Source organism: Tinamus guttatus, unplaced genomic scaffold (assembly GCF_059628265.1).
Source record: "Tinamus guttatus ecotype Peru unplaced genomic scaffold, ASM5962826v1 Tinamus_guttatus_pri_ptg000087l, whole genome shotgun sequence".
Lineage (NCBI taxonomy): Eukaryota > Metazoa > Chordata > Aves > Tinamiformes > Tinamidae > Tinamus > Tinamus guttatus.
The window spans coordinates 33,890-58,284 of NW_028288621.1; the positions used below are offsets into that span (position 1 = coordinate 33,890).

At 55.9% G+C, this 24,395-nt stretch overlaps 1 pseudogene; it reads right to left on the minus strand.

Moving 5' to 3' along the window:
- Positions 1-9,193: 9,193 nt before the first annotated feature.
- Positions 9,194-13,363, minus strand: LOC148595507 (adenylate cyclase type 10-like; annotated as a pseudogene).
- Positions 13,364-24,395: the final 11,032 nt, after the last annotated feature.

Sequence of the window (24,395 nt, forward strand, 5' to 3'; positions counted from 1 at the left end):
TGCAGCCACTCATGCAGGCTGCCCAGCTCCTGGCAGTGCTGCGCATGCTCCATGTAGGACTGCAGGATCTGAAATGGTCCAAAGGGGCGAGTGTGCAAAACACTAAATCTCCCCAAGGGGATTCTCTGGCCTAGGGAACACAGGCCATGAACCCAATGGGCACTTTCCCTCTTCTCTTTTACTCGCAAGCCTCTCACCCAAGAGTTGGTCTCAGATGACCAACTCTTATGCTCTTCTGATTGTGGCCATGTCACGACAAGGGCCACAGGGCGCTTCTAAAGAAGAGGTTTATATAAATGGTCACAAGGAAATCCCACAGTACAGAAACTGGTTACAATTAGGAAACCAGTCCCATGGGAGGAGCAACCCAAACCAACAACACCCATGCCTCCTAGAGGCTTGCAAAAAAAAAAAGCTCAACCATGTAGCCATCCCCATGGCATTTGGCCTCTTCTTGCCAGCAGGGCAAAGGAGCTCTGTCAGAAACACATCTGCTGCTGCTGCAGAGAGCAGGCACTTACGTGACTCGCGTGCTCCGACTCCACGTCCGTGCGGAGCTTCATGCGCGCTGCCAGGCGCGAGAGCCTCTGCCCGCTGGACGTGTTCCGCTGGCTGAAGAGCTGCCGCAGGAGGGCAAGGCAGCGGCTCTGCCGGAACAGCCAGGGGAGTCTCTCCCTCCTGCAGCACAAGAGAAGCTGCTGGGCCCAGCCACGAGCCACACAGGGCTGAGTGAGGAGGCTGGAGACAGCCGGGGAGCGCAGGAGGCTGCTCAGGCAGGCAGGGCTTGTGGGACGGGGCAAGAAGCAGCACCGGGGAAAGATGACTGCTCACAAGGACGTGCTGGCACCACGGTGCAGGGAGCAAAAGGGCTGCTGCATGGCAGCCTGGTGACTGGCTACTGCCTTCACAGCCTCCACGCCCACTAACAGCTCCCTGCTCTCACCCACACCATCCCGAACACCCAGCACAGGCCACCCCACCATCCATCGGCCTCCAGGGGCCTTCTGCACCTTTCCCCATTCTAAGAGCTACGCTCTGCAGTGAAGCTGAGGCAGGTGTGGGTCAAGGGCCTCAGGCCAGCACGGAAATGGCTCATTCTTGCCTTCCCTTTCCCGTCAGGGTCTTACCCTGCTTCTTGAGGGGTGGAGGAGTCTCTGCTCTTCCTATAAGAGCCATGGGGCGACTTCTGCAGCAGAGACTTGAAGAAGACACCCGCCGAGGTGACTGGGAATTTCCTCTTCAGCAGGCTCAGTGCCTTTCTGATGGTCTTCTCTGCCAAGTCCATATGCACCCCATATTGTAGCAGACCTGCATGGGAGAAGGGCTGTAAGGACAGTCCCAAGGGGCTCCTACTGAGGACACACCAACTTTCAAGGCTGTGGCTGATTCAGGGCCAACGGCCTTGACTGCCTTTGGCTGGAGGGCAAAGGGCTCACAGAAGACACTGTGCAGAGCAGCTGCCCTTGCATCCGAATGCCAGGAATGTCCCCACAACCGCCCCAGGGCCCCCAGGAGGCTGTGTAAGTCCTCCCACCAGCAGAGCCCTCAGGTCCTCCCTGTCACTTTACCTCCCCTTTCAGGCTGAGGAAGGCGGCTTCTTCAAAGCTGGCCAGCCCCTTGCCTTCCTTACTCAAGGAGCTCCTCAGGGCCTCAGCTTTATTCAGGCTGGTGAAGGCCTTTGGACAAGCACACGGAGAGCAGGTGAGCGTCGGTGCGGATCCTGCACGAAGCCCCACCACTGCGACCTGCTTGCCTCCCGCATCTCTCTGAGGACGGGTCACCTCTGCCCCAGCAATGCCCACCCTCACACACAGCACAGCACTCCTTGCAGGTGCACCTCGTGCCAAGTTTGTGCTTCTCTTGCCACAGGAGAGGCAAGCAGGAGGAAGAGCCTGGGTCTGAGCACAGTTGTTCATGCCCAGGTGCCACAGAGGCCTATCCTTTCTCAAGGGGGAAATGGGCTTGCCCAGGGCAAGGCAACTGGGAGGACTCCATGTGCAGGGGGCTCTGGCAAGCAGGCCGGCTCACCAGGTAGTTGTTGGAGACGTGCAAGTAGCCAGCTGCACTTTCCAGCAGATAATATATTGCCCTGGCATCATTGCCCATTTCCAGATGGTGGTGAGCCAAGGGCACGAGCACCAACTCCACAGTGGCCTTGCATTCACAGGAGCAGGCAGGACCGGGCATCCCTTTGGTCTTGTTGGGCACCGTCTTCTCTGTCTTGGCCATGAACTGTTCCATGGCTCTGTTTGGAGACAAGATCACAGAGAAAGAGGAGACACGCTAGCATCACCTGCCCTGCTCTGCCTGCCTTGAGGAAGAGCATGTCCTAGCGCACCTGGCACTCGCATTCTAGCACTGCAATGCCCAGCTTGCAGCAGGGCTCTCTTACAGCCAGAAAGCCCTAAGATGCCAGGGCTGCTGCACCGCAATGGGACAGTCCTCACTGTGATCCCCCTGGCTTCCTCAAGCCATCGCATCCCAGCTCCCACCCAGCAGGCCGGACCTTTCCTCGGCTGGGGTCACAGGCAGTAGGCAAACCTGGGAACTCCACTTGCCCCCCCAGAGACTCTGAGCCCGCTGACTTCCACTAATAATCAAATGCTGCTCTCCTCACTGTGAGGTCTCATCCCAGAAGCTCATTTTATTCTGCTGGGCTCCTGCAGGATATGCAAACAAAGCATGAGTGTTGCCGGCCGCTGTCTCCGGTCTCAGCTAGTAGCCGTCTCCGGGCTCCAGCAACAAAATGTGTTCACCCAGAGGTCGGGCTCTCTAGGGCCATCCTACCCTGCTAGGGGACAAACCCCGTAACACCAATATGGTTAAAGTGGAGTGCCATTTGTTGTTTACTGCTCGCTACATTTATACTCCTTTCGAATGCGGAAGCTTGCTCTGCCACCAATCAGCAACAATGCCACCCCACATGGCTAGGTACTGATTCTTCAAAGTAAGACAGCTGACTAGCCTTAAGTTCTGTTAACCCTTTGCTTTCCGTAACATCACGAGATCTTCCGAGCGCCAGGCCCTAAGCCTAAGTCAGGCCAAGTCAGCTTATGTCAAGCACGAAGCCATATTTCTATATCTATAGAACCGACCACACATGAGTTAAATATCCCCTCAGTTCTCAAGGGGCACAAGTTGCATCTTGCATACTCTGTCAGCAAGACAGCAGAGCCAAGGTACGGGCGGCACCTCTTTTCCTGGCCGTTTTTCCCCAAGATCTCCCTTCTCTGCATGTGTGTTATGTTTTGGGCAAGGGTAGCGCACCCACCAGGAAATGCACCTTGACCTGCTGGGCTGCAGGGTGCACTCCATGGCTCTCATCACTGCCGGGAGAGGGGCTTCTCTCTGGTGATTCCAGGGAAAGGCAGGAAAGTGCTCAAGGGGACAGATGCTCTCTGCTCTGTGCACAGCATGCCTCAAGCTGTGCAGCTGTGCTCGGGGGAGGACTCAGCTTCTCTTGGGAAAGCATCTGCACTGCACTGAAAGCGCTCCTGGGTTTCAGAGAATTGCTTCTGAAGACAGGCCTGGAGACAGAGGAGCACCCCCAGGAATAGTGCAAGCACCGTGGGAAGGCCCAGGCTGCAGAGCACGCAGGCAGCATACCCGTAGTGGCAGGGAACTCATCCCCCACGGTCTCCGTGTTTGTCCAGCTGGCAGAGCAGCCTTCGCCAGCATCGTTGTCCCAGCTCTCTCCCTCCTGGATGCTGCTGACGGCCAAGCGGTGGAAGGCCACAAAGTCCCCTCCGCCGCAGCACTGGCACTTGTGCGCCTGCTCCTCCAGGAAGGCTGCGCATTTGCGGTGCATGGCCACCCTCTGCGCCTTGGGCCACAGCTCGTAGGCGGCCTCCCGCAGCAGCGGCGCGCGGAAGGCCAGGACGTCGGCCTGCAGCTCCTCGCTCTGCTGCTCCTCTGAAAGGCAATGGGGCGCTTCAACAGCCAGAGCTGGGGCCACAGCTCAGGGCCATCACAGCCAGCGCATGAAGGACGGGGAGCCCTCGGCGGGGATCCTTGGCAGGAAAGCAGCGCTCCTGCACTCAGAGCCTCATCGCACTTGAGCAAAAGGGCCCCCTTGCCTCACTGAGACTAGCATGACTGCTCTGCTCTGCCTCCTAACAAGAGAGCAGTCAGAGGCACTGCAACCGGCAGCACAAGGAAGCCACAGCCAGCTCCTGCTTTGCAGTCTCTGAAGGGCAGTCCCTACCTACTACACTCCCCATCCCAGCCCACCCCCAACGGTGAGGCTGCCCTGGCCATAACACACGGCCACAGGGGCAGTGCACAGGGCCCTGGGGAGCACCAGCAGGAGCAGTACCAGGAGCAGCAGAAGCCCATGGTGCTCCCGGGCTCCTCTTAACACCACTTGCCTTTCTCTTCCTCCTGAGTTCTGGCAGACCACTTGAGGGAAACACTGCTGTCTTCTGCCACCGTTTTGGCATTCTGCCACCTCAAGATGTTGCTTTTCACCAAGATGGTCAGTATCTGGTTCATGTTGGCCCTGGTCCACTTGGGAAGGATGTGGAACAGCAGCTCTGTGGTGAACATCGACCCAATGATGGCTGCACACTTCAGAACCATCCGTTCCGAGAAATTCATGCTGTCCAGCTCAGTCAGTGCAATCCCTGACAAAAACAGGACACACATCTGTCTCTTGCCCTCTCCCCAGGCTGAGGCCAGCGAGGCCTCATTCTCTTTAACGCAGGAAGCGCTGGCATTTAGCCTTGCTTCCTTGGGACCGAACCCATTGGGCAAGGGCAATGCAGGGCACACATCTTGAACATGGCGCATCTCCCGTGCAATCACACGGAGCAGGGTCTGGGGAAAGCAGAAACCCCCGAGCAAATGCTGCAGGTACAGCAGGGCTCAGCCCCTCACCTTTCAGGGTGGGCGGAAGCACAGTGTGCTGCAGGTTCACATCAGCTTTGATGGTGCACACCCTGCAGTCCTGGTGCATGCTGGACCTTCTGGATGGGCCGACACAAGGAGCCTCCATCACAGAAGCTGAGCAGAGCAAAAGAGCAGGATAACGCGGTTACCACTAGGGAGATCCTTCGTCCCACAGCCTGAGCTTGAGAGCATTACTGATCTTCCCTCCCTCCATCCTCCTCTCTTTCGCATTCACCCCCAGCAGGGCTTAGAGCAGCTGGGGCCTCACGGCAGCAGGATGAATCCTGCCATGTTTGGCTGCAGGGCTGCAGACAAGGGAAACTGCAGCCACGGGACTCGCAGCACTGCTCCAGGTATGAACCACCTCAGCTCATACTCATTTCTGACCACAGCAGGGCTTAGCTTAGTGCCAGGGAGCACCTCTTCTCCCTGCTTGTCATTTTCTTCCAAATCTGCATTGCTGCTGGCCTTCACAAAGCCACCCCAGTCCCCAGCATGTGCTTGGCCTATTGCAGCAGCAAGGCACACAGGAATCCACACCTGATGGAGATCAGGCTCTGGACTGCTGCTCCATCTGGCCACGCCAAACTCACAGGGGAACACAATGACAAGAAGGGGTGGTGGAAGATGGACCACACCAACTAGGCAGTCAGCCACAAAGGTGCTTATTGAAGAGGGTCTCCCACTTGGCCTCTGTTCCATCATCCTTCCGTAGTGGATGGAGCAAGAGCATGTTGTGCTCGTGGAGGTAGCGCAGCAGTTCCTCACCGTAGTAGGGCATCCCACTGCTTCTCTGCATCAGGAACCTGGAAAGGAGCAGATGCAGCCGGGAGTGACACAGGCAAAGGAAGGCAGGACCCTCCTCAGAACAGCCTCTTCACCAGCCGCGACTCCCCCTGCCTTTGGCACGTGAGCTGTCCTGAAGACACAGCGCTTGCTGAAAGCCACAGAAAAACAGAGCTCAGCAGCCCTGCCTGCCACTTACATCTCTAGGTCATGGGGCACACTGACCACTCCGAGGTACTGGCAGGCTTTCTGCACGACTGCTGCAGGGTTCAGCTCCTCCAGATGAATATAGGTTGTTTGCTGCAACTTCATGATGTCTGCTGCAGCTTTGCAGAGCCTCTGTCCTCTGCAGGGACCAGGAGCAAAGCCCATGACCATAAAGCTTTGGACGTCTCTGAGCACTTGTGACGTAACAGCCCAGGAGGAAGAGTCGATGTGGTGTGCGTTGTCAACGAGAAAGAGGATGTTGTCTTCAAAAGCCTGAAACAAACAGGTTTCCAGGGTGGATTCTGAGCAATTCTCACACATCGTCACTGGGAGGGACTTCGGCCAGCCCCTCTCCAGACAGAGAACGCTCTGCAGCCTCTTTCCTCTCCCTAGCTACTTAGCAGTTCAGTATCTCCCCAACTCTTTCTTTCTCTGGGACTTGAAGGTCTCTCGGACAAGGGGATGCAGAAAGACTCCATTCCTCCTCCTGACTACGAGTCCTCTGTCTTGACAGGAGGAAAGTTACCCGGGGGTTGGCACGGGACGTTTAGCCTCTGATGGGCAATGACTCCAGTACATCATCCTCCTGCCACCTCCCAGCACTCTGCTGCAGAACCCTCAACCTGTTGGCTTGCTTTCCTTCTCTGGTCCATGAGGGAGAGAATTGCTCATCTTCTGCAGTACCTTCTTAAAAGCCAGCTCCTCTTCTACTGCCCTTTGAGCGCTGCTCATCTGTGAAACCTTCCCTGAGACGGGGAACTGGCCAAAAAGCACAGGCACAGAGAAACAGCCTTTCAGGGCATTTCAGCAAGACAACCCAGCACGCAAGCCCAACCGAACAAAACGGTGCTGCCCTCAGCCTCTTAGCTCTCCTCCACACAATGGGGAGGAGACAGTGTGGACGCCAGCTTGAGCCTAGAGAAGAGCTCCTGCTGAGGCTCTCTGGCAGAGAGCTTCTAGCCAGTGTGTTGGAGGTGAGGGAGGAAGGCAGAGGGTGGCAAGAGGAGAAGAGCTTGTTTCCTCACAGTGGGTATTCTGGGATGGGGTAGAGCGCTCAGGCAGTGGCGAGCTCAGCAGTAGCTCATAAGCCCCATCTCAGAGCCGCCTCTCTGCAATGGCCTTTCCAGGCCGCTGAACTGCCAGCAGCAGCCTGGCACTTGAACTCACTCCAAACAGGGAGCTGCACGCTGGGACTACACCAGCTGTGTGCTATCCCCCGGCTCTTCCACCAGAAGCTAAGGCCACTGCCCAGGAGAGCAGCCAAATTACCACTGCCGTGGGACGTCTCACAAGCAGACCTTGGCCCTGGCCAGAGAGGGCTCTCGCTCTCACCTTCACCAGGAAAGGGCATTGAGGAGGCAGTAGCTGCTCTCTTCCAGGACTCCTTTGAGCTTCTCCTGAAGGAGATTGACCCGGATTACAAGATACAGACTCAGTGTGAGTTTTCCATCTTGCTCCGTTTATTAACCCAGATATGTGAACATTTATACCCTACAGGTATCCAGGGGCTTTCCCAAGCTCACAGGATTGGCTGTTGGCTGTTGCTTAGCAGATTGCTAAGCTGCATTTGCATGGCCCAATCACAAGCCTCCTTCCTTAACCGGTACGGGCAAGTTTCAGCAAGTTGCTTGCTTAGAAACAGCAGCTTCCTTATTTCACCTTGGTCAAGCACAGGTCATTGCCACCCCCTGTACATTACTTGACAAGGCACGGGTTGTGTATCCCAAGATGTCCCTGATCAGCCAGCCACTCTTCCACATTCTCCTGCAGTACGAGTTGCCTGGCGCTGCAGGATTTGCAGGCCTGCAGACCCATTGCCATGGCCAGCATCACTCGTACGACGGAGTAGTCCTGCTTCAGGCTGAGCTCCGTCAGCTCCACAGCCACTACCCTGCCGCGCAAAAGCAAAAGGCACCGAGATTCAGACAGGCCCCCAAGAGTCCCAGACCTCTAAAGCAACACTCTTAGGGAGAGGCACAATGTGGGGCTGAGAACAAGGGCACTCTGGACATACAGCCCCAGGCCAGCCCCTCAGCGCTTGCAGCATTTGTCAGGCAGGCCACTTGGGCTTCTTCCCTTCAATCTGCAGCTGCAGGAAATGCCATGGGCTCAGGCTCTACTTCGCTTTGTGCCTGGCCCAAAGCTCAACAGCAGGGGCTGCAGAAGGCCTCAAGACCTAGGAGGGGAGCACGCGGCTGCTCTGCTCCCAGGCGCATGGAGACGTTGCCTTATGAGGGCTGCTAGAGCCCAAGGGCCAGGCACACTGGCAGGGGACCTTGAGGATCCTGTGAGTATCAGTAGGAAGGCAGGGGAGGCAATGCACCCACACTGCTCAACAGCACTCACCTGTGCCCAGCAGCCCGACTTAAATTGGCAAGCTCAGCGAGTAAATGGCTCTTTCCAGAGCCTTTCATGCCCTCAAGTGCCAGGATGCAGCTTTCCTTCCTAGCCACGTAGCCTTGCACATAGCTTCGAAAGAGGGCAATCTCCTCCCGGCCTGCAAAGGCAAGCAAGAGAGCAGGCAGTTGCAGCAAGCTCAAAAGCAAAGAACCGTTGGCACCCTTCCCTCTTGCCACCATGGCACATCCTCCCTCCCTGCCTCCCCATTTCCTCTGTGGGACTAGCTGGTCTCAAGGGCAGGAGATGGGTGTTCAGGAGACCAAGGTGTTCTCTACCTACCGAGCAAGGGGGAATTCTTGGGCCTCTCCTTTTTGAGCTCCATGCCAAACATGCTAGCAGGAGAAAGAGAAAAAATAAAGTCAATTCAGTAGGCAGAAGCTGGAGGGTGTAGTGTCACGCATGGAGCTGTGGGTGTGCCCTTGGGTGCCCACTCTTCTTTGCAGTGGCCTCGTGTGCTGCCCACACTCCATCCATTGTTCCTGCCAACTGCTTCCCTGGACTTTGCTCACAAGGAGCAACTTGGAGAAGCAGGGCCTTACAGCAGATGCTGCAAAGGTGAAGACGAACAAGAAAAAAAACTATCTGTTCAAGCCAGGATAACATTCAAATGCAGCAAGCACAACAGGCGGAAAGCACCTGCTACCTGGAGAGGGGCTGCAAGGCCCTGTGTGCCTACAGACACCCACCAGCCTTCTCCATCCCTACGGCATCACTCCTAGTCTCCTAAGAGCAGGAGGCCCATGGGTAGGCAGGCCAAAAGCAGAGCCTTGCCCTGGCTTTCCATGTTCTCAACCCCAGGGACGGAGGCCCAGGCAGGGCCCAGCTTGCTCTCTTTCTGCACAGCTGCTCTGTGCTGACCAAGAGTTGACCCATGGCTCCACGTGCCCCCAAGCAGCCTGCTCAACAAGGACACTCACAGCTCCTCCGAGATGCCCAGATATTGATGGATGGGGCCAGGATCAACAACGCCCTTCATCTTCACCTCGGGCAGCTCCTTGAAGCAGCTATGGGGCAGCTGAGAGGCAGCGTAGGTCGCTGTGTCGCATGACACTACCCCAGGATAGCACTCCATCAGCCGGGCTGCCAAGTTCACCTTCTGGCCGATGACTGCCACAGAGAGAGAGCGCACATCGATGTGCTTAGGAGACCAACCCCCTGCAGCCTCCAGGGCCAACGGCTGCCTGGCCTGCAGCACAGGCAAGCCCCCGACCCCTGGGAGCACAGCCCCAAAGGGCAGCAAGGCCCCATTCCCCCCACCACAGTGCCCCCGCTCTGCTCTGCCATCCCCGCTAGACCACAGGCCCGGCCCTAGGCCCGGCCCAGCAGACACGGGCCACAGGCTGCTCCCTGCCGCTCCGCCGCTTCCTTTGGCGCGCGGCTCTGCCTGCACAGAGCCCCCAGGCGCGCGCTTCTCGGGCGGCCGCGTCCTACCTGTGTACTCGTGCCTCCCCGTGGCTGACCACTCCACAGAACACCGTCCCGTTCGTGACCCAACGGACACCGGCCCTGGCACACACAGAGAGGGACAGGGATTCAGCAGGGTCCGGGCACAGCCCTGCCTGCCCACCTCCCTTCACACCTGCCCCACCTCCCTTCACGCCTGCCCGCCTCCCTTCACGTCTGCCCACTCACATCAATCTTCGTGAACCTCGAGACGCACGCCTTGGAGATTCGGAGAGCACTTTCCAAGGCGTGGATGCTCTTGCTGGGCACCTTGTCTCCAGGGAGTCCAAACACACACAGCAGCGTGCAGCCCTGCAAGGATGGAGGCAGCGCACCTTGAGACAAGGGCGACAGCAATCGGTTCTTTCCAAGTGATTCCAGGCTCCGTGGAGCCCAGTGGAGCTTCAGAGCAGCCTCAAGCAAAAGCCTGCTGATCCCAGCACCAAGGCAGAGCTGCTTTGCTTTTGCCCACTGCTCAAGAGGCAGAGCCACTTCCCTTTGCTTCGCTGCCCACACTTTTGTGGGGTGCACGGCTCCCCCACACTCACTTTGTCAAACAGGCAGATTTTGTTGATCTCGCCCTTGTAAGGACAGATGATATCCGATATAATGACGCTGCTGTCCTGGATCCCCTTGCATATGTGCTCTAAGCTGACGTCCTTGCAAAGTGCAGCTTGACAAAGAGGCAGCTGACCGGACGCAACTCAGATAAGCAGTCCAGCGCCTGTCCGTCATTGATGTGGAGGACAAGAGCAGGAGAGTTTCAGCAGCCGCCTCTGCCTGAGCCCCCGCTGCCTGCAGCAGTGACCAGGGCAGAGCGCACGGCTGGGCAGGAGCAGGTGCTGTCAGAGCAAGGAATAAATCCTCCCCTCTGGGCAAAGCCAGCATCAGCACAAGCAACACAATCCTGCAATGAATCACTAAGCAGAGAAATGACTGCCAGGAACACACCACCTTGCTACAGGTATGGACACAACAGGCCACCCTCAGTGATGCTCTTAGGACTCCAGGGGAAGCTCACTCTTAGCCCACAGGCATGTCCAGAGCCGTAGCACTGGAAAACGCAGAGGGAAATCCACCTCCCACCACCCACCTCTCTCTGCAGGAGCACCGGGCGGGCAGGCTCCTGGCATGGGCCACTCAGTGCCCAATAGCCCCAGGCTCTCTCTAAGCCAGCCTTTTCTTTGCCTGCTTTCTCGAGAACTCCCTCTGCGCAGTGCACAAGCCCTCCTCCCCTCCCAAAATGCATCTCCCAGCAGCTCAGGCTTACCTTCCGCACAACAGTTGCTGGGATGTACTTGTGCAGCTGCTTCCCCAGAACATTATAAGGGGGTAGGGTTACAGCAGGCCTCAGGATGCCTAAGGGAGGAAGAGCCACGTGGTCACGGGTGCCATGGTGCCATAGGCCTGCCTAGGAGGGTGCTGGGAAGCAGGGGCTGGCACGGGAACGCAGGGAAAACAATTCTTCTCCACTGGCATCTCTGTTCCTCTTGCAGGTGCTCAGCCAGAGCAGCCCCCTTCTAGGAGGAGGGAGCAGCCAGCCCCTGGATGAAGCTCTCAGGCATGAGCACTAAGCGCAAGCGAGAGAGGGCACAGGGCATTCCTCGCTGGCCCCTGGAGAAACCCCCCCCTATCTTTCTGGGTGACCTCAGAAGAGCACAGAGTTGGCCCTTACCTGCCAGTTGAGGCACAGAGGAGTTCAGCTGGCCTCGTTTCACTTGGGGCAAGATGTCTTCATATTCACCCTCAGACACCTGGTCCATGCCTGTAGCCTAAAGACACAGAGAACAAAAAGGGCTCAAGAACAGCTCCATGACCCACAGAGGACGAAGGCCAAAGCCTTCCAGGTGCCCCGACCCCCCTCCTCAAACCCAGTAAGCAGAGTCCAGTGCTATCCCTGAGATAGAAGGGCAATAGCTACAGCTCCCCATCTACATCAACACCTGCCACTCCGTCCACCTTCATCTCCTCAGCCTTCTCACACCTTCCAAACTCAGGCCCACATCTAGGGCCTCCAAATTGCTCTAGAGGCCATCCCACCCACCTTCACTGCACATCCATCAAGTCTCCTTGTCCTGATCCTGCTCAGGTCACAGAGCTCCCAGCAGCGGGCTGACAGGATAATGTCACTCACATTGGCATCATGTTGGGCCTGCCAAACGTCATCCACAGCCTGGCCAAGGATCAGGAAGCGCCTCTCCTTTCCATCTCCCACAGTCACATAGGACATGTGCCCTGCGGAGATCCCTGTTGGGGAGAGACAGGCAGAGCTGAGGCACACAGCCTTTGCACCTCCCCAGCCCCCCACAGTTGGACTCTTCCCAGGCTCCATTGGAAACTCCACCATGGCCTCAGCACACTGGCACTTGTGCTCACTCTCTGCATGTTTTGCATGCAGGCAGCTCCTAAATGGCTGCCTGAGAACATACAGGGGCCTCCCACAGCAAAGACCTGCAGCCGCCCGAGCAGGGAGGGATCAGCACCTCTCCCCAACGCTGCAAAGTGCCCTGCGGCTCTGCACAGCCCCACGCACGCCTCTGCGCCCGCTGCAGCCAACCCAGCACTCCCCATACCTATCTTGAGGCGCAGCTTCAGGCCCACATCTGTCTTCCGCACCCTGTACATCTGCTGGATCCGCTGGCTACACCTCAGCACCAAGCTGATGGTGTCGCTCACCTGGGCTTCATTTACTCGCCACAGCACTAGCACTGCATCCCCTAGGGAAAGCAAGGACATAGGGAAGGCTCCCTCCAGGATAGCACTCCATCAGCCGGGCTGCCAAGTTCACCTTCTGGCCGATGACTGCCACAGAGAGAGAGCGCACATCGACGTGCTTAGGAGACCAACCCACTGCAGCCTCCAGGGCCAAGGGCTGCCTGGCCTGCAGCACAGGCAAGCCCCCGACCCCTGGGAGCACAGCCCAAAGGGCAGCAAGGCCCCATTCCCCCCACTACAGTGCCCCCGCTCTGCTCTGCCATCCCCGCTAGACCACAGGCCCAGCCCTTGGCCTGGCCCAGCAGACACGGGCCACAGGCTGCTCCCTGCCGCTGCGCCGCTTGTGATTGGTTACACACAGCTGTCTTTGCGCAATGTGACGCACGGGATTGGTTGTTGCTAGCCCCTCACGCGTTTATTTGATTGGCCTGTACATAAGCCACACCTCCCCAAACTTGCTTTCAGTTTCGTTCCTTGCTGCTTCCTCTTTTCTGCAGCTCATGACCTACAGTAACCCTGTCCCCTTTTTGTTCTTCAGCCAGCCAACCCTTCCCTAAGGCCTTTTCAATCGTATTAGACATACATTTCAACAAGCAAGATACAATTAACACAACATCAACAAAACACAATATCAACACCACCATCCCTGCACTTCGGATTAACAATTGTAACCATCCTGAAATTCCCCATCCACTTAACAAGTTGTCACATTGGTCTCCTGTTCCACAAAGCCAACAACTCTTAACTTGGGTATAACTAACAATCTGCTTTAAGAGCATGACATATTCATTACATCAATATAGCCTCCCTTGCCTGAGGTGTCAGGGAGACACACACTAAGGCTTCCTTTAAGCGATCAAGGAATGACATGTATGACTCCCCACTCACTTGTTTCTCCCATATCAAAGCAAGTTTCTTTTACCATATCCGCTTCCCCTCCGCTCTCAGTCCCCTTTTTAAGCGTCTCAAGATGATCCAGTAAGCCTTTGGCCCAGCCAGGCCGTTCTTCATTCTCAGGTGGAGGGTCCGGCAATGGAGGCGCGGATGGAGCAGGCGCAAGTTGCTCCTCAAACACCAGCATCTTCCAATGCCACGGTGGCCCTGTGCCTGAAGTGCTCGATAGGATAGACAAGACCAACTTCCATGTAGTCGTCAGGTCTCTCACATTTTTATCCTCGCTGGTGATGCGATCCCAAAGCTGCCGCCCCACGTCTTCCCATGTTTCCACATCGAATACTAGGTGGGGCTTGGCTTTGAACCCATTCTCTCTGCACCAGATTGAAAGCTTGCAGAGGGTCTGTTCATCATGCTTAATTCATCTCTTAGAGAGAATATGTTGGAGGAGCTTGGGGCTTTGCAAGTGTCCCTTGTCTCGTGCCCATTTGCATAGCTCATAAAGCTTCTTCATACTCACGCTGGCCTCTCGCTTAGCGAGAATTTGCCCCAGCAAAGTGAGTGCCGCCTCTCGATACATTGTCTTGCCCTTCTCTTTTCCTTTCTCGGCAGTCTTACCACAGTAGGTCTGTGCCTTTTGCGTGCTCTATCTGGGCCGACCTTCTGCCTCTGACTTCCAACCCTTCGTCTGTCTCCTTGACCCATGTCCTCGGGATGCAGATTCAAGGGTTCTCAGTGCTTAGGCAAGCTGCATTAAAGCATAGTTCCAGTGTCTCTGTTCGAGTGCCAGATGTTGGAAGTCAGCTGGAGTCAAGATGTACACTCAATGTGAGTTAAGAATCTTACTCGTTTATTTAACTCAATAACAGCACTTTTATACAGTTTAACCTCGCCCACATGGTGTGCACGCGCCTCAAACAGCTCCCTATTGGCTACAGCCCATGTTCGTGTATACGTATCATTGGCTGGCGTTATGTTTCCGTGCCTTGGATTACAACAGGGCTCCTCCCAATTTGCAGTTGCCTAGGCATCCGGTTTACTTCTTTAGGCAGCCTAATTCCCTCTTGTTACTGGATCAAGGAAAGGTTAGGGGCAAGTCTCCACCTGAAGGCCTGGGTTGTACAGGTCCTCCGGGAGAGCATGGCCCCAGCTGTCTAACCATTCCTCTATAGGTGCCTGGTTGCCAGCTCTCACCTGCAAAGCTTTAACCTCTGGAGGCAAGGAGTGAGTTGTGAGTGGTTGGGACTGCAGCTCTTTTTTGGACTTTCTGTGACTTTTTAGGTGTGCGGTGCCATATGTTGCCTTGGGCAAAAAGGATATGTTTTCCTTGTGGAGGGACATCAGGACATGCTCGTGTCCCTCTCACCTATGAATCCAGAAGTGACTCTTGGGGAGCACTCAGAACGTACAGGCCAACCATGAGCTCCCCCCACCGCACGGCGACCCTCACGCCTGGACCCACCCGGGCCCGCTGCTGCCGCCGCCTCGGATGGTGCCACGGAGGAGCCGGCGCCGAGAGCGGAGGAGCAGGGAGTGAGCGCGGCAGAGGGCGCGGGTGGCTGCAGGAGGGCAGCCCGGAGCGCGCAGAGGGGCCGTGGCGGCCCCAGGGCAGCCCCTCACCCGCCCCCTCTGGCTGTGGTACCCCGGGGCAGGGCTGCCTGTGAGGGAAAGCAAAGCCTTTAAAGGAAGTTTCCACAGGCCTTGAGCCGCTGCAACTAGAAAAGCCCCTGCTCTGCATCCGCCTGGTGCAGAGGGCATCAGCATCACCCAAACTGATGCATTTTTGCTGCGCAAGGAGGGCAGCTCCAGGCAGCCTGAACTGATCCCTGCTGATAGGCAGTCCCTGAGCTGCCTGCAGCGGCAGGAAGTGCTCCAAAGCAGGTCTGAGTACCGTAATTCAGTGTAATTTGCTTCCTGATCACAGCTTGCTTTGGTTAGCTTCATTCCTCGGGGGGGAAAAAAATAATAAAAAAAAGTAATCATCCTGAAAAGACCTTAGAAACCTTTTAATATAACCAAGGTGACACTTACAGGGAGAGTTTGTATCATTTTAATGGCTTATGTACATCAAAAATAATGTTTGACATGGAGTGTTTTATCTGTAACTGCTTTCCAGTGGGCAATGGGAGTTAGGTGTGACACACGCTCCAGGGAAAAGTGTAGAGTTACCATTGGGGGGGCTTTTAAAGCAAAGCAGTGCTTAGAAATCATGTTTACTTTGTACTTAATTACGTCAGCCATTTGCATAGCCCAAAATGGTTAAAGATTTTTTGTTATTATTATTTTTTAAACAACCTAAGGGCAAAACCTTGGGAATCACCATCTTGCACAGTTCTAAAGGGGGTTACATGTCTGTGCTGTCTACATCCCCGCGCTGTTACCACTCCTAAGTGAAAAATTTCAGGTGGAAAAGCTCGTTGATTTTAATGCATCTTTCAAAATCTGCCACCCCCCTGCATTCTTCCCAGGCAGGGCTCTTCCCAACGGGATGTTCCACACTGCTGGGGTGAGGGAGGGCCCATCGGATACAGACCCAAACTCTGCTCTTCCGGGGAGCCCTGCCCTGGAGCCCTGCTTGTTGTGCAGCCCAGTTTCCACACAGCAGAACTAGAGGGGTTTTAGTTGCTTACATTGGTTGTGTGCTGATAAACAAACCCCTCCTTTAAATGTCGCTCCTCGTTTGAAAGTTTGTCAGGAGTGTTTGAACCTGGGTGCCCTATGGAGGTGCGGAAGTTTTTTCCCTGTCTCTGTATTGAAGCTGAATAGGTTTTCGTGCTTACCTCATCTACAAGAAAAGCTGAGGGGGAAACACTAACTTTGAAAGATTTTTTTTTAATGTGTTGTTTTTCCGAAAGCTGCTTGTAGGTGCAGAAGTGGATCCGCATTTACCAGCTATTAGTTGCCCCTCTACCAGTCAGGAGAATTTTAGAACCAAAGTGCCTCAGTCAGGCAGAAATTCCTTCTCAGCTGACTATACATGATTCAGATAAATATATTTGAATGTCCTTCTTTTCTTAGGAACCTTCATTAAGACAATATCTCAATGAAAATGCTTCATCATCAATGGAAGAAATGATTCCACCTCTTTCGGATACCTCATTGTCCTCAGACATGCTTCCACCCTTTTCCTTTGAGATGGAATTTAACTTTACCAGGTAATATATTCCTATGTTTCCTATGTCTGGTCATTTAATACCTTTACAAAGGAAGTGTAATAGTATATACAGTGAATGGTGCTATGTTTAATCTGCAGCTGAAATGCTACAAAGGAACCGTGATTACATTAACCTTAACGTCAGCACCCTAGAAGTGGGGTGACTTTTCCAGAGAAAGTCATCCACTCCTATAAAAATCCTACCTCTTTTCCGACCTCTCTTGGGATCTCTCCTTCACTTGATTGCTGATTAGTCATGTCACTAAATGGTGCTTTAAAGAGTTTTCAGATGGGTGGGAATTAGAGAATAATCGTAACTATTCCTGTGATAGTCTGAGGGCGTTAAGAAAACTTTCTGTTAGCCACTAGTTGTTTACAGAGCAATAGTCAGGGATTAGTGCCGAGATGACCATGAAGATATTGGCTGACATTCAGCCACTGAAATTCTTCAGCTTTGGATTTGAAGCCAGAACCCCCCTCCAAAAATCTTAGACTATTTAATTGTGAGGAGTAGAAATCATTTGCTTAAGACATAGAGATAATTTATTTAAAGGGAGAGTCTGCCTGGCCATTTTAGTGGATTTTTAGTCTCCTGTGTCCCATGATTAAAATAAATAATTAAAAACTGTTTAACTTGACATTTGGGTGAAATAAAGTCCTTGGGTGAAATAAAGTCCTCGTTTATATGCAGAATTCAAAAAAAAAAAAAAAGGGGGGGGGGCTAGTAATTAGCGCATATAAAGAAGCTGATAGCATTCTTAGCTAGAAGAATCCACTATGATCTCAGTATTTAAGTAGGATACATGGCATTAAACAATATGTACTTAATCTGGTATACCATCTATTTTGTAGTCTATAGTGATTTTAAAGAACCCCGATAATTTAATCTTTTTTAAAAAAAATGTTTCAATATTGGCAGGTGGAAATAGCTACCTGTGGGGTGGCTACAGCAGGCTGGAGACCTTCTTGCCCGGGCACATGCTGCTCGGCAGCAGAAAGGTCCGTGCCCGGCCACGCAGACATGTCCGTGGCAGTGTGGACATTTCTCCACGCGCGCTGCACCAGCCTTGGCACCTGCAGCCAGGATGGGCTGCTGAGTGTGGGGCTGCCACCAGGCTGCAGCCATTTGCACAGCTCCCACCGCCAACAGCAGCCCTTGCCACCCCTCTGGGCTGGCCTCAGAGGCTGCTGGGGGCCTGATATTCTGGACACCAGCTTGAATGTCAAAGTTTCTGAAGAGACAGGTCAAAAAAAAAAAAAAAAAAAGAGTAGGGGTGGATTTTCAACCCTGGCAAAATAATCCAAGAAACTGAAGACCCACCAGCTGACTCTTTCATGCATGAGTTGAGAATGTTATCTACTTCTCTGCAAGAAGAACTTTGAACATCTGTCTGCTGAGCCCTTCACATTGACCCCTTGGGTACAATGAGGCCTCCTCCCTATGACACTGATGTACTGAGAAGCACTGGCTGTAAAAGGGCCCTGGAGGCCTGATGCCTCCTGGATGGGGTGACACGATCTCCTTTAGGCATGGCCACGTAAGGATTCCTGCTTGAATTCTGGCTGATCAGTCATGCCCTGTGGGGTGGGGAGAGACCACAGTGTAGCCTTGGAGAAGAAGGGCCTTGTAGGAGAGAAATCACAAGGTGCCAAAGCCTCATCTGAAAGGTGTCAAATCTCTGGGCAAATACTGCAAAGGAGGGACTCCAACATCTTCCTGCTGGTACATTTGGCTTCTGCAGGCAGTGGCAGTGAAGAGTTTCCTCCATGGAGCACTGGAGCCTCCAGTGCCCGGACAGAGCTCTAGGCTGTGATGCACAAGTGCCTGCAAATTCTGGGCAAGTTCTGTGGTGCCGAGCCACAGGCACTCACAGCCCTTGGTGTGCAAAGGAGAGCCCAGCGGCTCCTGCTCTCGCAGTGCAGGAGGGGAGGCTACAGGGGAGAGCAAGGGGCACAGCCTTGCCTCCTGCTGCAGGAAAGTTTCTCAGCATGGGAGCTGGCTTGGCTGCTGTAGCCAGAGCACCGCAGCAGCCTGCTCCCTCCTGGGCTTGGCCGCAGCAAGGGAAGCCGTCGCTGCTGAGGGGTCAGCACTGGGGCCTGCCCTCAGGAGCCCTTTCTCATACCTTCTCCAGGCAGAACCTTGTCGAGACCACAGTGCTCTTCTCCATCACTGACATTTTGACATTAGGGACTTATAGGAGGTGTGAAGGTGGGGGGTAGCCTCAGCTGCAGTGACTATGAGTTAGTGGAGTTCAGGATCCAATGAGGAGGAGGCTGTCAGTAGCCTTGCAACAATGGACTTCAGGAGGGTCAACTTAAGTCTCTTTAGAGACCTCCTCGGAAGAATCCCATGGGCTAGAGCTGTAGAAGGAAGAGGGGCCCAAGAGAGCTGGTTGGTTTTCAAGCGGCACTTCCTCCATGCCCAGCAACAGTGCATCCCTGTGTGTAAGAAGTCAGGCAGAGGGGGCAGGAGACCTCCGTGGATGAGCAGGGAGCTTGTGGCAATGCTCAAGCAGAAGAAGGTGGTATACAGAATGTGGAAAAAAGGTCAGACGCCCTGGGAGAAATACCGGAACGCAGTCAGGGAATGCAGAGATGTGACAATGAAAGCTAAGGCACATTTGGAACACAATCTGGCAAGGGACGTTAAAAATAATAAGAAAAACTTCCTCGAATATATTAACAGCAAAAAGAAGATTAGGGAAAAGGTGGGTCCGATGGTGAAGGGGATGGGCACCCTGGTTACAAATAACACAGAAAAAGCAGAGTTGCCGAATGCGTTCTTTGCTTTGGTGTTTACCAAGGGCAGCCCTTTAGAGTCCCAGGCCCTAGGGACAAGACAAGAAGCCTGGAGAGAGGAAGTCTTGCCTTGGTTAGAGGAAGATGGGGTCAGAGAGCACCTAAGGAAACTCAATACCCACAAATCCATGGGCCCTGATGGGATGCACCCCAGAGTTCTGTGGGAGCTGGCGGATGTCAGAGCTAAGCCACTCTCCATCATCTTTGAAAGATCCTGGAGAACAGGGGAGGTGCTGGAGGACTGGAAGAAGGCCAATGTCACACCAGTCTTCAAAAAAGGCAAGAAGGAGGACCCAGGCAGCTACAGGCCAATGAGCCTCACCTCCGTCCCCAGAAAAGTGATGGAACGGCTCATACTGGCCGTTGTCTCCAGGCACATGGAGGACAAGAAGGTGCTCAAGAGTAGTCAGCATGGATTCAGCAAGGGGAAATCTTGCTTGACTAACCTGATAGACTTCTATGGTGGAATGACAGGCTGGATAGATGAGGGGAGAGCGGTGGATGTCGTCTATCTCGAGTTCACCAAGGCTTTTAACACTGTCCCTCACAACATCCTCCTGGGCAAGCTCCGACAGTGCGCGATAGATGAGTGCACAGTGAGGTGGATTAGGAACTGCCTGGATGGCAGAGCTCAGAGGGTGGTGATCAGCGGTGCAGAGTCTAGTTGGAGGCCTGTAGCTAGCGGTGTCCCCCAGGGGTCAGTCCTCGGTCCAGTTCTGTTCAATTTATTCCTCAATGATCTGGATGAAGGCACAGAGTGCTCCCTCAGCAAGTTTGCTGATGATAACAAACTGGGAGGAGTAAGTGATACCCCCGAGGGCTGTGCTGCCATCCAGAGGCACCTGAACAGACTGGACAACTGGGCAGTGAAAAACCTCATGCAATTCAACAAGGCCAAGTGCAAGGTCCTGCACCTGGGGAGGAATAACCGCAGACACCAGTACAGGCTGGGGACTGACCTTCTGGAGAGCAGCCCTGCAGAGAGGAACCTGGGCATCATGGTGGACGACAACTTGACCATGAGGCAGCAGTGTGCCCTCGTGGCCAAGAATGCCAATGGGATCCTGGGGTGCCTTAAGAAGAGCATCTCCAGCAGGTCGAGGGAGGTGATCCTGCCCCTCTACTCAGCCCTGCTGAGGCCACATCTGGAGTATTGTGTCCAGTTCTGGGCCACACAGTACAAGAGGGATGTGGAGCTGCTGGAGAGAGTCCAGCGCAGGGCTACAAGGATGGTCAGGGGCCTGGAACATCTGCCCTGTGAGGAGAGGCTGGGGGAGCTGGGCCTGTTCAGCCTGGAGAGGAGAAGGCTGAGAGGGGATCTAATCAGTGTCTATAAGTACCTCAAGGGAGACAGTGAGGAGGATGGTGTTGGCCTCTTTTCAGTGGTGGCCACTCACAGAACTAGAGGTAATGGCCACAAACTGAAACACCAAAAGTTCCACAGGAACTTAAAGAAAAAATGCTTAACAGAGAGGGTGACAGAGCACTGGAACAGGCTGCCCAGAGAGGTTGTGGAGTCTCCTTCTCTGGAGATCTTCAAACCCTGCTTGGACGCAGCCCTGTGCCACATGCTGTAGGTGACCCTGTGTGTGCAGGGGGGTTGGACTAGATGATCTCTAGAGGTCCCTTCCAACCTTAAGCATTCTATGATTCTGTGATTCTATACCATTGTCAACTCATGCATGGAAGAGTCAGCTGGTGGGTATTCAGTTTCTTGGATTATTTTGCCAGGGTTGAAAATCCACCCCTACTCTTTTTTTTTTTTTTTTTTTGACTGTCTGTTCAGAAACTTTGACATTCAAGCTGGTGCCCAGAATATCAGGCCCCCAGCAGCCTCCGGGGCCAGCCCAGAGGGGTGGCAAGGGCTGCCGTTGGCGGTGGGAGCTGTGCAAATGGCTGCAGCCTGGTGGCAGCCCCACACTCAGCAGCCCATCCTGGCTGCAGGTGCCAAGGCTGGTGCAGCGCGGGTGCAGAAACGTCCAATGGACACGTCTGCGTGGCCGAGCACGGACCTTTCTGCTGCCGAGCAGCATGTGCCCGGGCAAGAAGGTCTCCAGCCTGCTGCAGCCACCCCTCAGGTGTGCGCCCCTGAAGGGACACCCGCTGCGGGGTCACAGGTGGCCTCAGGTGACAGCGGGGCCCTTTGTGACTGCGCTGCTGTGACATCCTGGCCCAGGGGGCTCGGCCCGCAGTGTTCGGGACGACGGCAACGGGAGAGGACGGGAGCGAAGGTGCTGGCCAAAAAGCCCCCTGAGCGCACCCAAGAATTTCCCTGTTGCCCCCGGGCAGCTCCGCAGAGTTTGGCCACGCGGCCAGGATGGCGGAGCGACTCCCCAGCCACCGCTCAGTGGCTGCTGAGGAGGAGGAGGATGGGGCGGTTGCAGCGAGCGTGTGCGACCTGGAGCCCCACTCGAGCCGTGCGCCCGAGGAGGCGCCGTCGGGTGAGTGCGGGGGCAGCGCTGGCCGCGCCGGGGGCCACGAGCTCTCGCTGTGCGGCTGGCAGCAGCGTGCGCTGGGGGAGAGCGCTCCGCTGCCTCCTGCCCTCTCCGCGCCAGCCCTGCAGCTCTGCCCGCTCTCTTTCCCTGTCAGCTCCCGGTGCGGATCTGCCTGGAGAGGAGGCAGAGGAAGCCCTGGAGCACGTGCGCGCCTTTCTCAGGCGTGGAGGGAAGGTGAGTGTCGCCATCCCGCTCGGGGCTGCACCGGCATCTCCTGCCGTCTCCCTCGGGGCGCTCCACGCTCAGACGACCCCACGTGGCTGCTGGCGCTGGGGGCTGCTCCCTCCCAGGTGCCCACGTGTCGCTGCAGCCCCTGCCGTGTGCTGGTGCTGCTGGCCGTGTGCCTGCCCCTCTTACGCTCTCTCTTCGTCCCTCTTCTCCTGGCAGCAGGAAGAGGCCGAGAAGCTGCAGTTTCTGGCCTGCATCTGCACCCTCTGCACAGCGTCCTGCTCGCCTAGCCTGCCTGCTCTGCTGCTGCGCCAGGAGCTGTGGCAGTGCAAATCCCAGCTGGCAGAGGCGCTGGAGGTGAGGGCGCGCAGGACTCCCAGAGGCCTGCTTGGGAGGGCACCGGCCCAGTTCTGCAGGCAGAAGAGTGCGGGGAGGTGTGGGGTGCTGGCTGGTGGGCAGAGCCACTTGTGGGGCCCTGGCAGCTCCGTAAGAGCCTTCCCGCTTGTGCTCTCCAGGTGCTGCTGCAAGAGGAGCCCAGGAACCACCTGGGCACGGCAGTGCGGCAGCAAGTCATGCTCAGCATCAGTGCCATGAGGTAGCTGCCCCAGAGCCTGGCTTGGCCACAGCCTCCCCAGCAGATATCCCATAGGGCCCCAGTCCTGGCAGGGAGCCTTCCCTCCTCCTGAGGGAGTCTCCCATTGGCATCTGGTGGGACAGAGAGGGTTGGAGCCGGGAGAGCAGAGAGGGCCCTGGAGCTCTCCCGTGGGTGCGGGATCTTTCCCCAGGGGTGAGGCGGGAGGTGGGGAGATCATTGGGCCCCACCTGCCAGCTGTGTCCTCTGTCCCTGGACAGCATGCTAGTGAGAAGAGGTGACTCTCTATGGGGCTCCCTCCCCACCTGGCGTGGCTAGCCCTCATGGGCCTCCCAAGCCCTGGGTGCATCCACCTTCCCAGGACAGAAGGGTGTTGCTGGCTGCTTCAGCCCCAGGGACTGAAAGGCCCCTCTCTGTGCTTGCAGCAAAGCTGGGCTGCTTCTGGAGAGCGAGCTGGAGAGCCTGCTGGAAGCCTGCTTCTCCAGCGTCTTCTCCCTGCCTCCACGGGAGCACCTGGATGCTGCTCTCTACTCCCAGGTGGGTGCTGGCTGCTTAAGTGAGGCTCAGGGCAGGCTCCCAGCTTGCCTCTCCCTCGCCCATGCCCTCTGCCCCTTGCCCTGGACAGGGCCATGGGCAGTGTCACCAAGCTGCGCCCTGTGCAGCAGCAGCAGCAGCTCCCCTGTCCTGAGGGCTCTCCTGCCCTCAGCACTACTCTACATGTGCCCCTGGCACAGGAGGAATTCAAAGCCCTCTCTGACAGCTGTGGGGCACTGAGGAAGAAGTGCCTCAACCCTCTGTCCCCCTTGCAGCTGCTGGATGCCATGGACGGCATGCTGAAGGCCTTGATGCTTGGCAGCCCTTCCTCCAGCGTGGTGGACATGAAGACCATCCTGCAGGTCTGCTATTTGCCAGGAGCAGAGTTGTCAGTTCCAGGCCCTGTGGTGGGACAGGGGGGAGTAGTCCAGCAGCCACTGGAGAAAGCCCAGTGCTGAGAGGGGACAAGCTCCCGCATGGGACTGGGGATCCCCACAGTTCTCCTGTGCGAGCCCAGTGTCCCTTGGCTACAGCCAACATCCCCTCCTCCTCAACCCGCTCCTGCACTCATTACAACCCCCATGGGCTCCTGCTGTCACATCAGGCCTGTCTGGGAGATTTGCTCCACAGTCACAAAGGACTCTGGATGCAAGATCCCCTCTCCGGGCTCTGCCGGTGCTCCAAGGCACAAACCTGCCAGGCATTTTCTGGGACACAGGACAGAGCAGCAGCTTTTCTCCTTGCAGCTCCTACTGCCCTACGCTGAGTGCCGGCAAGCAGCTGTGCACGAGAGGGCTGTGGGACGCCTTGTGAAGCTGGGGGATCTCCTGACCAGCTCTTCTTTGGTGTCGGTAAGGAGCCTATGGTGCAGGCAAGCTGCAGCCACTGCCTGTCCCTTGTCAGTGTGCAGCCATGTCCTGTAGCTCCAGGCTGCCTCCAAGGGAAGCCACCAAGGCTCTGGCTCAGCCGGATCCAAGCCTGCAAGGAGCATGGGCCCAGGGCTTTGATCCTGAGCGCTGCCCCTCTGGCCTCGTGTCAGCACTGCCTCCCTCCCCCAGGTGCGCGAATGCTTCCAAGTAGGCGGTGCCAGCTGTGGCAGCTTCTTGGAGAAGAGCGTGCCAGTCCTGGGGCAGCTGGTGGGACATCTCACCCTGTGCAGCGCCTGCAAGGACGAGGGAAGCAGCGATGAGGCCGCGGAGGCCCTGTGGCACCTCTATGAGTTCCTGCTGCAGGGAGAGAGTAAGAATTTCTGTGTGGTTGCAAGCAATTCCCCTTGCCCACCCCTTGCAATAGGCCCAGCGCCTCCCTGGGCGTCCTGCTG